At 38.2% G+C, this 13,133-nt stretch overlaps 1 long non-coding RNA gene across 1 annotated transcript; it reads right to left on the reverse strand.

Annotated features, from left to right (window-relative positions):
* Positions 1-1,838: 1,838 nt before the first annotated feature.
* On the reverse strand, positions 1,839-5,758 carry LOC311286901. Its single transcript, XR_014626670.1, has 3 exons — positions 5,480-5,758; positions 4,559-4,592; positions 1,839-2,825 (listed from the first exon to the last, which is right to left on the reverse strand). It is a non-coding gene; the product is annotated as an uncharacterized lncRNA (long non-coding RNA).
* Between the last annotated feature and the right edge of the window lie 7,375 nt (positions 5,759-13,133).

Here is a 13,133-nt window from a genome sequence, read left to right on the forward strand (position 1 = left end):
GATGTAAATACTGTGAATGTGAAACTCATATGTGTGCATGTGTGTGTGTGCGCGACTAAGGTAAGAGTTCTTGGCACTGCGTGGAGTAAGCGGCCCTCGATAATAAGGCAGCACTGTGATCAAAGACATCCACCCACGTGGCTTCAGATCTAAAGGAGCTGGTTCCCTCCGGGTGAAGCTGACTGCAGGGGAGACCCTCACTCCGGGAGTAAAGAGCTGAACGAAAGCTGCCGTCAGATCAGTGCACGCCCGCAGGGGGTCTCACCTCAATCGCTTCCTACTGTGTTCACCTGGGGGCAGGTGAAGTCACAGAATACCCTTAAAATGCAAATCCAGACCATTCTTGTACCATACAAATACTCACGTTATATAAACATTTAAATAATATTTGCTTTTTCCATTGTCCATATAATGAGACGTACAGAATTTTCTACCAGGAAGGGCAAGTGACATTAATACAAATATATCAGCCTGATCTCATGAAATGCACCTCTATAGCACACATTGCATTTATCGTGCAATTTATACGCGAAAATCAGTTTTCGGGTGTATATGATACGCACTTTATGGCGTGTAATACGCAATATGCACATAAAAATTCATTTTAATGACGATAAATACAGTGCGTGCTATAGAGACGCATTTCATGAGATCAGGTTGAATATAAAAACCCTCATATATGTCAGGTCATATATGTTTTTACATTTTATGCCGATAAATTTCAGTGTTTGTGCAAACATTTCCACATCACTGATGCTTTCTAAACAGCTGCTTTCACACCGCAGTAATTTTTGTTGTGTTCATTTTGTTATTGAGAGGAAAGAGTACAGCACTTATTCATCTAAATGGTGCTCTCAGCAGCATGGATGGCGTCGGGATGTTCGTTAACAGTATATCGCTGCAACAATGCGTCGACGCATCGAGTACGGTCACATTATTTACGTTTATCTCGAATAATGCCGGCTACTGCTCCCGGGTGAAAATGAGAATCTATCACACGATCCAGAAAACGATCATCAATAGTGTGGGAATACTGTAAACCGAGGCCAAATAAAATGGTGCTTTGTTCACTCTGTAAAGCTGAAATGGCATACCAACTGCTACGAGCACCTTAAAAGAAAACATCCTGGGACTCTCCGACCTCAAAATGACGAGCCAGCTGGGTGAGTTTACAGTGAGTTTTGGGAGTTGTTGATGCGTTCTTACCTGTTGTGTTTCGGTCAAAAACTCATCGAAGTCTCTTTAGAGCTAAAGCTGTCGGCTAGTACGTCCTTGTGTGCTAGGTAATAATGCTAATGTTAATCGCTAACGGTGCAGATCTACTTTATTACGGCGACAATAAAACTGACTTTAACTTATAACTTCAACTTTAATCTTGCAACATTGCATTTGCCAGTTGTTAGAAGTTGTGTATGCACATGTAGACTTTAAAAATAAATGACTAACATTAGATTTACATTAACACTAGGCAGTAAGCTAGTGTACACTGTAAAAAAAAAACCTGTAAAAAAACGGTATTATTCCGGCAGCTGGGGCGCCAGAAAATTACCGTAAAATAACGGCAAAAAACAATCACGTTAAAATACAGTAATTTTCCATAATTAAATAACAGATTATATCTTTAATATTACATTAAATCTTATGTAATTACTGGTATTTTTAATGTTTTAAAAAGTCATATACACCTTTAAAACAATTAAATACTGTAAATTTAAGGTTTTATAAAATTATTTTATATAATAATGCTGTCTATCTACAGTAATTTTCTTTTAATATAGTTTTTATGTGTAAAATAACAATGAAATTATGTATAAAAAATGCACACAAGTACATAAATTCAAATACAAATGTTTGTAAATTTACAGTTTTATTTTTTATTTGTACAGATCCAATTTCACAACATCTCTAATTACGTTCTTAATAATAGCAAATGTACAGTCAATTTCTTTTAAATTAACTAAATGTATGAGTACAAATTACCTGCATATTTAAAGTATTAGTAATTGAACAAACACTAAACATCAAGATAAGTGATTGATAGGAAATAGAAGCTTAGTATATAATTTAGAACATGTAAAAATATCCACAATAAAAAGCAATTACCGTATACCTTTACAGTATAACTTATTTTAACATTTACAATTACATTTTATCCAAAGTGACTAACCAATTAAGATAATAATTAAAGATAATAAAAAGCAACAAGTGCAGTGACAAGTCCCAGTTAGTCTAGTACAGTACACATAGAAAGGTGTTTTTTTTTTTTTTTGTAACAAAGATTAAGTATTATTGGGTGAAGTGTTTATGAAAAAGATGGATCTTTAGCAGTTTCTTGAAAATGTGTTGCGTTGCGCCGGTCATTCCACCACCAGGAAACAGTCCAGGTAAATGTCAGTGAAAGTGGTTTTGTGTCTCTTTGGGATGATGGCACCACAAGGCGCCGTTCACTTGCAGAGCACATGCTTCTGGAGACACACAGATCTGAAGTAGTGAGTTTAGGCATAGGGCTACCTTTAAAGACAACTCTTGCTGCAGCATCTGGATCAGTTGCAGAGGTTTGACTGACACTGGAAGAGCTGCCAGGAGGGCATTACAATAGCCCAGTCTGGATAGAACAAGAGAGTTGTGTAGCTCCGATAGGAAGGGCCTGATCCTCCTAATGATAAGGCAAATCAGCAGGATCACAGCAAGTATGTTTTGGCTGAAAGCTGAACCATAAGCAGTTCTGTCTTGGCAAGGCTGATTTAAAGGTGAAGGTCATTCATCCAGCAAGAATTTTCCATCAGGTAGGCTGAGATGCGAGCAGCAACCGTCAGATCATCTAGCTGGATTAAAAGATATGTGTCATTAAGATAGTAGTGATAGGAAAAGTCATGTTTCTAAATGACAGAGCCCCACTAAGCAAAATGATGTCCGAAAGACGTCTTTTCAATGTCTTTGTTACAAAAATCAAAGGTTGAAATGCCGTCCACTGAGGAGCCAGAATGAAAGTTATGAAGTCTTTTTTTGACGTGTTCTGCACGTCCGATATAGACGTTCATCGAACCTTCGTACAAGGTTAAAACTAGTTAAAATGTGGCCATTGTGGACATATTTCAACATCATTTATGGTCTCATTTAGACAATTACTTTGACTATTGCTGTCAGATGATCTTAGTGAGAATTAACAGAGGTTTAGATGTTGATATTCGTTTAATTTGAAGTGTCACCATTGTGGCGATCCGTGTTTGCTTTAGTTGGGCTCTTGGTCCCCGTTCCTTTTATTTTAACTTTTCTTTGGCTGCTGTAACAGTGTGTTTGTGTAACACAATTGTTGTGGCAGAGAAAGCCTAGAAAAAGTTTGAGGTGTTATCAGTTCAATGTTGATGATGACATAATTATCACAAAAATGGGCCTTTAATATTGTGTTTAAAGTTTTGTGTTTATATTTGCCGTTAATAACCACCAACCTTGTGGAACTGCATTATTGGTGAAGGTGTATTTATTTGAAGGTGTGTAAAAAGCATGTGCACATGATGTTTTGAGCAAGAGTATCATACAGTCACACACAGACATCAAGATTGTGCATATGATTTCCAACAATGGTGACAATTAAAAAAAAAGCTTCATGCTGCAATGCATGATGGGTAGCTTTCATAGTACAAAACTCATCCTTAATTCCCAAGCTTTTTTTGGTTGTCACCGTTGTTGTGATTCATATCCAAAATCTTGATGTCTGTGTGTGACTGTATGATACTCTTGCTCAAAACATAATGTGCACATGCTTTTTACACACCTTCAAATAAATACACCTTCACCAATAATGCAGTTCCACAAGGTTGGTGGTTATTAACGGCAAATATAAACACAAAACTTTAAACACAATATTAAAGGCTCATTTTGTGATAATTATGTCATCATCAACATTGAACTGATAACACCTCATACTTTTTCTAGGCTTTCCCTGCCACAACAATTGTGTTACACAAACACACTGTTACAGCAGCCAAAGAAAAGCTCAAATAAAAGGAACGGGGACCAAGAGCCCAACTAAAGCAAACACGGATCGCCACAATGGTGACACTTCAAATTAAACTAATATCAACATCTAAACCTCTGTTAATTCTCACTAAGATCATCTGACAGCAATAGTCAAAGTAATTATGTCTAAATGAGACCATAAATGATGTTGAAATATGTCCACAATGGCCACATCTGAACTAGTTTTAACCTTGTACGAAGGTTCGATGAACGTCTATATCGGACGTGCAGAACACGTCAAAAAAAGACGTCATAACTTTCATTCTGGCTCCTCAGTGGACGGCATTTCAACGTCTGATTTTTGTAACAAAGACATTGAAAAGAAGTCTTTCGGACATAATTTTGCTTAGTGGGTAGTTAAAAAAAAAATAAAAAAATAAAGAAAGATGGGTGGAATCTAACACAATCGTAATCTTGCTGTAGCAAATCCAAACCTTGTGCATACTTTTAGTGCAATCATATGGAATCAGAAGACTGTTATGAACATATGGAATCAGAACCGTTATGATTTTTATGTTTTAATGAATTCTTCCCATACCTTGTTTGCCATGATCATCTGCTTTCCACGTGACCTGAAATCACACACACACACACACACACACACACACACACACACACACACACACACACAAGTTATTTTAAAACTCAGTATTAGATTTACACATGTCAGAATATGTTCCATTGGGACAATGCAAAAACTCAAATGACTATGATCTTGAAGCTGAGCTGGAAAGGCTAACAGTAATATTTTGAGCTGCCATGTGATTTTAGCTAAGTTACATTTATAGAAAGTAAAGTTAAATGAATATGATTTACTGTGACCTAGCTGCACACCTAGGTCCTAGGGGTTCATCATGTTGTATTCATATTCTAGTATTCCTGTTCTAGGCTTTCCTGTATCATCAACAAGTACCTTAAGTTACAGTATTTTGATTTCTTAACGGTCTTAATAAAGTTAGTCATGTTAACTATTACGAAATAAACAAAAGAAACACGGTAGGCCTATTTTTAGTAAAACTGTGGCTATTACAATGGTAAAAAATCAGCTAAAAACGTGTTTACTACAATTTTATTATAATAAAATAAAGTATTTTTTTAAGAGAAAAGTTTTCAGCTTCCAGACAGTGTTTCAAAATATCCCGCCATTTATTGATTTAATGTTACTGACTATCATAACGAAGATTTTATACACAATTATGGACTTTAATATGAATAACAAGTCTACTAAAGATTGTTTTAGGTCTTTAAGTTAATAAGTAGAGATGTGGGTTGGGTTCAACTGATCTTTCTTAACACAGATCGATAATTAAAAACGCATGCTGCATTTTCAGTGTTTTGCCCTGACCCAGTTATAACTGAACATCATTTAAGAATGCTAACGTTAGCATGGAAACTGTCTAACCACTTAACACAAATGTAATATAAAATATCGTACACACATGTAGTATGAGACTCTTACCTCAGCCGTTGATCGGTCGGGATGAGGTCCGCTGTGACGACGAACCAGGCTCACTGAAAAAGGGCGCATTATTTCTGGACTGACTGACAGACTACAAACAACTAATATGTGTTCAGCGCTCCTGCTCACGGCTGGTTGCTTCTGTCGAATACGATTATAGCTTTGAACCACTGTGATCACAATCCACGACTACTTCACGAGCGTAGACTGAAACTTCAAATCTCCCGCTTGCCCTTGACACAGATCGACGACAGAGACAGATCTGTAGCTAACTGTTGTGGGCGGGACTAGCAGCAACGAAACGTAATGGCGGATAATTTGAATCTGCGCGCGCGCGCGGGCACACACACACACACACACACACACATACATACAAACGCACACAAAGCCACGCAGATTTGGAAAAACGATTCATAAAAGACATAAAATATAGGCCTAAATGAAATTTTCGGGCAAATAGCCTACAAATGATGATCAAAATGAACATCTATTTGCAAGACAAAATTAAAAGACTATAAATAATTAAATAGGCTTGCCTAATGTGTGTACAAATCTTAAAACTCACTTTAACCCCCACATGCTTAATAATCTTTAAGGAAAACATGTTTAGTGACTGCTGATTTCTGCAGTTATACCTTATTTTCTTTGTTTTCTAATTCCACAGAAATAATCTGTAAAATATTACTTAATTTTTTATGTAAAATTACACATAACCCTATAAAATTACAGAGAATTTCCTTTTAAAACCGTAAAATTAATGTAAAACCAAAATAAAAGCAATTACCTGTAAATTTAATAGTGGACCTTTAAATTACAACAAATATCTGTAAAATAACAGGTATTCACTGTATAATGACAAAACGACAAAATTCTGTTAAAAAATACAGACCGTTTCCTGTAAATTTACAGTTTTTTTTTACAGTGTATGTGAACCTTGTGCACATAAATACAAGTGCATTTTCGTTTACTATTGACTAGTTAATTAAGTAAACTACAGTAATAAATAACAGATTATAGTAAACAACACACTTCCTAATTAGGCCTGCACTGTGAATGTATACATCTTACATTTTATGATAAATAATATCATTAGTTAAAAATAAAGTTTAAAATGCTTCCTGCATTCGTATATTTCATAATAAAATGACACAAATACACTACCCTTTCTGAAATACAATTATTTGTCATCATTCATAGATTTCACATTAAAATAATATACAGATGCACTACAGCTGATATATTGTTAGCATTCATAGATGTCATGTTTAAATATGTTACTTTTTGTGGTTGTTTATTTCTCAGGAAGATGCAAAGCTGTGTGCAAGATTTCTTTCATCAAAAGGATGTCACTGTTTCAAAGTATTTTTTAGAAAATTATTTAATAAAAGTTTGAAATACTAATGATAGAAGTTGTACTTAGTATTTATTGGAAAGTTAGCCAAAGGATGAATCAGCTAATCCCAAAAATTAATCGGAAAATTAATCGTTAGCTTAGTCGACTAATCGAAAAATAATCGATAGATTAATTGGCAACGAAAATAATCTTCAGATGCAGCCCTACTGAAAAGGTATTTCCAACTTATTTTTTACCCCTAAGCGAAGGACGAAAGAGAACTTTGCCATGTGCATACCGGGGCCTTGGCTTGAATCACATGCAGGGGCTGTTTACACAACAGCGTTTTCAACTAAAAACTTTTTAAGCATATCGTTGTTGTGCAAACGTACCCTCAGTCTCTCGTAAATTACAAGTGTATGAGTGCGAGCATGAGCAGTAAGTTGCTGGCAGCAGTTCACTTAACGGCCACCGGTGTCGCTCACAACAAGGGTTTCTGAATTCTACATCTAGCCACTTTAACTAGTCTTATTTCATTGACAATAACAACATCATCAATAATAATAATAAAAAAGTAGTAGTAGTTTTTATTTTTATTATTATTATTATTATTATTATTATGAAGAAGAAGTAGAAAAAAGTAGAAAAAGAAGTACTATAGTATTATTATTATTATTATATTTGTCTATATGACTGAATCGACCAGGCTACAGGTTACATGTCATTTTTCATGGTCGGATCAGATAGAAATAGCTCTTTAAGAAAAAAAAGCACATCGTTTCTGAGAAAAGTTTCTGAGATTTTGAGAAAATACACTTTCAAACTTTCAAGAGCTGATTCAAAAACACCTCTTTAGCTCTCCCTCTCTCAACTGTCTCAATGTGCTGTGAGCGCCGTCAGAATGCAGGTGCGAATGACAGTGCAGTATGGCAACGTTTGATGGCCTTGACAGCCTGTCAGAGGGAAATCACTGCCACATGGCTCTCTTTCTCTCTTGCTCTCTCTCTCTCTCTCTCTCTCTCTCTTGTGCTCTTTTTCTCCCTCTATCTCTGAATGGTTGAAGGGTTGACCCTTTCAGCTGGCCCCGCTGGTCACGTCATCACTGTCTCTCTCTTGCTCTCACTCTGACAGAAGACATGAGCCACTGGACACGCCAGGGACCGGACAGGTGAGGCCCACTGAACACACACAAACACACAAAGCTGCTCATACACACACACACACACACACACACACACACTGGCTTTCAGACTTTTAACCCTCATATTTTGTTGAAATTGACTTCTACAGTTCTACTTGTACTGTTTAGACTCTACTGTTAAAAAATATAATACATTATGCTCATCTGATAAAAAAACAAAAACATTATTAGTATAATGCTCATCTGATAAAAAAAAAAAAAAAAATCCTCGTAGATTATTAAATATTATCCCTACCTATCATTATATTGCTTCTGTTTGGATTTAGTATAACCCTCAGAATGAAAATAAAATAAAATAGAATAGCAGAAGTGGTTCTCTAAATTGTGTATACCAATCAGACACAAATATGTTAACATTCATGAGGTGATTTGGACAGTTAAAATCTGTTAAGTTGAAACTGTGTTTATAACAATTAGGAAAAGTGATGTAGCATCAGCCTAAAACTTGTATCCGAGCTATTAAAATAGCCTTGGGGTGAGAACAGAGCATGGGGCAACAGAGCAACACTCTCAAACACACATAGCAACACGTCCCGCCCCCTGCGTCTGTCTGAGCAGCTGGAAGGGATGAACGGTGAAATGACAGAGCTGACTGACGTTTGGAACATCCTCTGGCTGCTGGAGCTGACAGACAGACAGGTAAAGCACAGACAGAAACGCAGTCTACAGCACTGACAGACAAAGAAGGAAAACAGGGAGCGTTTTAGGGAGTTACATTTGGACATGGAGCAACAGGAGATGAGATGTGTCTGTCTCTGATAGAGATGATGGGATTGCCACTTGCTGTGACAAAATGAGAGGATTAACATCATGTACTGCTCATGTGTTTAATCTGCATGTGTGCGTGTTCAGAAACAAGACATTCCTCAGAGCATTATCTTGGGCCCCCCCACAGAGAAAGAAACATCCACTGTCATGGTCCTTTTCACCATGGTAAAAGCACAAGAAAAGGTGCTCGGTACAGCTTATACACCTCTTTCAAATAAATTACACAGGCTTGTCTGAGTGCTTAGTTTCATTCTGTACACATTTTTGTGTATTTAGTTTCTTTACAGGAGAGGCAACTGTATTCTACAACTGAAATGACTAATATACTACTTATAGTGACAACTATAACTGTCAACAAAACTTTCAGATGATGATGTACTGCTATGTAGCCTTTATTGTCCCAATAGGGCAGCATCCATTTAATAATTTTAATAAATATAATCATTTCTATTCTATATTATTATTGTATACCATACACTTATTGCAAATAAAATACTGCTATTTTTACTTGGTGTAAATAGCATATCGCTTAGAAAATTTAGTGCAAATAGTCGCTGCCTAATTTAAAATGTATCATTATACATGCATATATAATTTTTGTAATATTATTATATAACAGCTGGTAATTACACAGGTATTATAACTATACCAGAAACTCCAAGACAGTCATAAATGAATGTCAATTTTTTGCTTTGAAAAGTATGGCAAAACATTATTGACTGGTTTGTCATAAAAAAAAAAAGTAATAGCCAATAATTTTCCTTAATAGAGGTAGTTCACCCAAAAACAAACATTTGTATTAATTTACCCACCCTCATGTCGTTTCAAACCTGTATGACGTTCTTTCTTCTGTGGAACATTGTGAGAATTTTTGTTCCTCTACAATTGTGCGTCAATGGTCACCAAAACTGTTTGGTTACCAACATTCTTTGAAATATCTTCTTGTATGTTCCACAGAAGAAAGAAAGTCAGGTTTGGAAAGACAAGAGGGTAAGTAAATGATGACACAATTTTCATGTTTGGGTGAACTGTCCCTTTGAATGACAAAGATTTGGCAACCATATAGGTCATGGAAAAACATGTTTTTCCAAGCCATTAAAATACATGCTGTATATGATCATTAAATCTAAAATACAGCAAAAATGCAGCACGATAGATCAAGTGACTGTTCTGTCAACTGGCTCTAAACTCTCTCACACTGGCAGACCATTCTTATTGATCAGCCCTGAGCACACTGCTTTGGTTGATTATTTCCATAATTACAAAATCAGGTGTGACACCTGCACTCCATACACAAACAAAACAATTTTATATCTAGAGGATTCACTCCAGCATTTAAATGCTTTGTTTGACATTAAAAAAAAAAAAGTTGCAGTGGTCTCAAGACCACAATCTCCAGAATAAACAAAAACACCTGACAAACCCACTGCATTGTCCAGATCACAAAGGCAGTACACATTTCCTCTCCCTGATAAACACGCTCATCAAACAACCCTCTCAAAGCATGCAAGGATGAATTATACACCGCTCTCATAATCCGGAGGTCACAGCGGCATTGAACTTGATTGAAATGAATGAGAGAATTAGCCTGCAGTCACTGTGATTCCTGCCTTTGAAGCACCTCAGTCCTATTGGCAGCTTCACAAACAGAGCTACAGATGTCCGTCTGTCAAAGGGCCTGGAGCTGCTGCGTACTGGCTGAGGGCGGACAGACAGGAGGTTGGATCTGCGCAGTATTTCTGAACAGATGACAGAGGTGAATTATTCACATTGTTATGGAGGCCCCCTCTCCTCCTTCATAAATCTCCCTCTCCTGATGGAAACAATGGCAGACCAGTGAGAGGGGGAGTGATACCTGCTTCTCTCTCAGTTTAACAAAGACCATCTAGCATCAGAAAATTCAGAAAGCAGAGATAGTAGCAGTATGTTGCGTGTGGATAGATAATCCCACGATATTAGACATTGACACAGTCAGTGACTTCTTGAGGTAATTTTTAGAAGTATTAATGGAGCTTGACTGCAGAGCAAATGGAACATTTCATTTTTGGAAAACAGGTGAAGCAGCAGAGACGGGGTTAAGTTCCTGCCTCATGTACTCGCGGCCAGAGGCTGTTTGTTTCTTTTTAAAATGGGCGACGCGCCATATGTGGAGGTCATTAGTCTTGACAAAAAAAGAAATACTGTCCTTCACTTATTATAAAGGACAATGTGTCAATGAGGAAATTAACTTTTTTCCTGTCACACTTTTTGTGTCCAAAGGACCTTGAGTTTTTCCTCTGTTGCAGTTTCCGATAAATAGGACAGCTTTTGTTTGTAATATAGGAGAAACATGTCTACAGCTGGCCACTAGACTAATCAGTGAGAACAATGCAAAGGGCATGCCTGATAAAGTATACGGTACTTAAAAGTATATACATGTCAGGTTTTATAATATAAATTTTAAAAATCAAATAATAAAAAATTAAAATAAAAATGGTAAAAATGCCTGTTTATCCCTCAGTGTCTGTAGCTTTTTAAAGTAAATAAAATAGATGAATAATACAATAAAATAGTCTGTAAGAGCCAATTTAATGTCAATAATGTGTACATTATTACTGTTTGCTTATAGTGTTTCCTATGTTTTCTGATGTATAATTTCTGTTCTGTTTCTTTAATTGTTAAGATTGAACTTGAACAGGTTCAGGCAAGGAAAAAAGGGAGAAACAGTTTTCTTACTGTTTTGTCTGTCATTTATGGATAAAACGTGTTTAAACGTTTAAGGTAACACAAGATAAAGGCTTATCAAGTATATCATAGGATACAGGAGCCAACAGGATTTTTGTTTGATTAAACTTGCTCTTGTTTATGGATCTTGACTGACTTCTGTGATGAGTAAGAACCCAATTTCCTGTCACTATAATACAAGTGAAGTTAACCTAGGACTTTGCATCTACACTGTCATTCATCTATCCATTAGGAAGGAAGGAAGGAAGGAAGGAAGGAAGGAAGGAAGGAAGGAAGGAAGGAAGGAAGGAAGGAAGGAAGGAAGGAAGGAAGGAAGGAAGGACAGACGGAAAGAAGGACGGAAGGAAGGAAGGAAGGAAGGAAGGACGGACGGAAGGAAGGACGGACGGAAAGAAGGAAGGAAGGAAGGAAGGAAGGACAGACGGAAAGAAGGAAGGAAGGAAGGAAGGAAGGAAGGAAGGACAGACGGAAAGAAGGACGGAAGGAAGGAAGGACGGACGGAAGGAAGGACGGACGGAAAGAAGGAAGGAAGGAAGGAAGGAAGGACGGACGGATGGACGGAAGGACGGAAAGAAGGACGGAAGGAAGGAAGGACGGACGGAAGGAAGGACGGACGGAAAGAAGGAAGGAAGGAAGGAAGGAAGGACGGACGGATGGACGGAAGGACGGAAGGAAGGACGGACGGAAGGAAGGAAGGAAGGAAGGAAGGAAGGAAGGAAGGAAGGAAGGAAGGAAGGAAGGAAGGAAGGACAGACGGAAAGAAGGACGGAAGGAAGGAAGGAAGGACGGACGGAAGGAAGGACGGACGGAAAGAAGGAAGGAAGGAAGGAAGGAAGGAAGGACAGACGGAAAGAAGGAAGGAAGGAAGGAAGGAAGGAAGGAAGGAAGGAAGGAAGGACAGACGGAAAGAAGGACGGAAGGAAGGAAGGAAGGAAGGAAGGAAGGAAGGAAGGAAGGAAGGACGGACGGACGGACGGAAAGAAGGACGGACGGAAGGAAGGAAGGAAGGAAGGAAGGAAGGACAGACGGAAAGAAGGACAGAAGGAAGGAAGGAAGGAAGGAAGGAAGGACAGACGGAAAGAAGGACGGAAGGAAGGAAGGACAGACGGAAAGAAGGAAGGAAGGAAGGAAGGAAGGAAGGAAGGAAGGAAGGAAGGAAGGAAGGAAGGAAGGAAGGAAGGAAGGACAGACGGAAAGAAGGACGGAAGGAAGGAAGGAAGGACGGACGGAAAGAAGGAAGGAAGGAAGGAAGGAAGGACAGACGGAAAGAAGGAAGGAAGGAAGGAAGGAAGGAAGGAAGGAAGGAAGGAAGGAAGGAAGGAAGGACAGACGGAAAGAAGGACGGAAGGAAGGAAGGACGGACGGAAGGAAGGACGGACGGAAAGAAGGAAGGAAGGAAGGAAGGAAGGACGGACGGACGGAAGGAAGGACGGACGGAAAGAAGGACGGACGGAAGGAAGGAAGGAAGGAAGGAAGGAAGGAAGGAAGGAAGGAAGGAAGGACGGACGGAAAGAAGGACGTACGGAAGGACGGAAGGAAGGACGGAAGGAAGGACGGACGGAAAGAAGGACGGAAGGAAGGAAGGAAGGACGGAAGGAAGGACGGACGGAAAGAAGGACGGACGGACG

Source organism: Rutilus rutilus (assembly GCF_951802725.1).
Source record: "Rutilus rutilus genome assembly, chromosome: 3".
Classification (NCBI taxonomy): Eukaryota; Metazoa; Chordata; class Actinopteri; order Cypriniformes; family Leuciscidae; genus Rutilus; species Rutilus rutilus.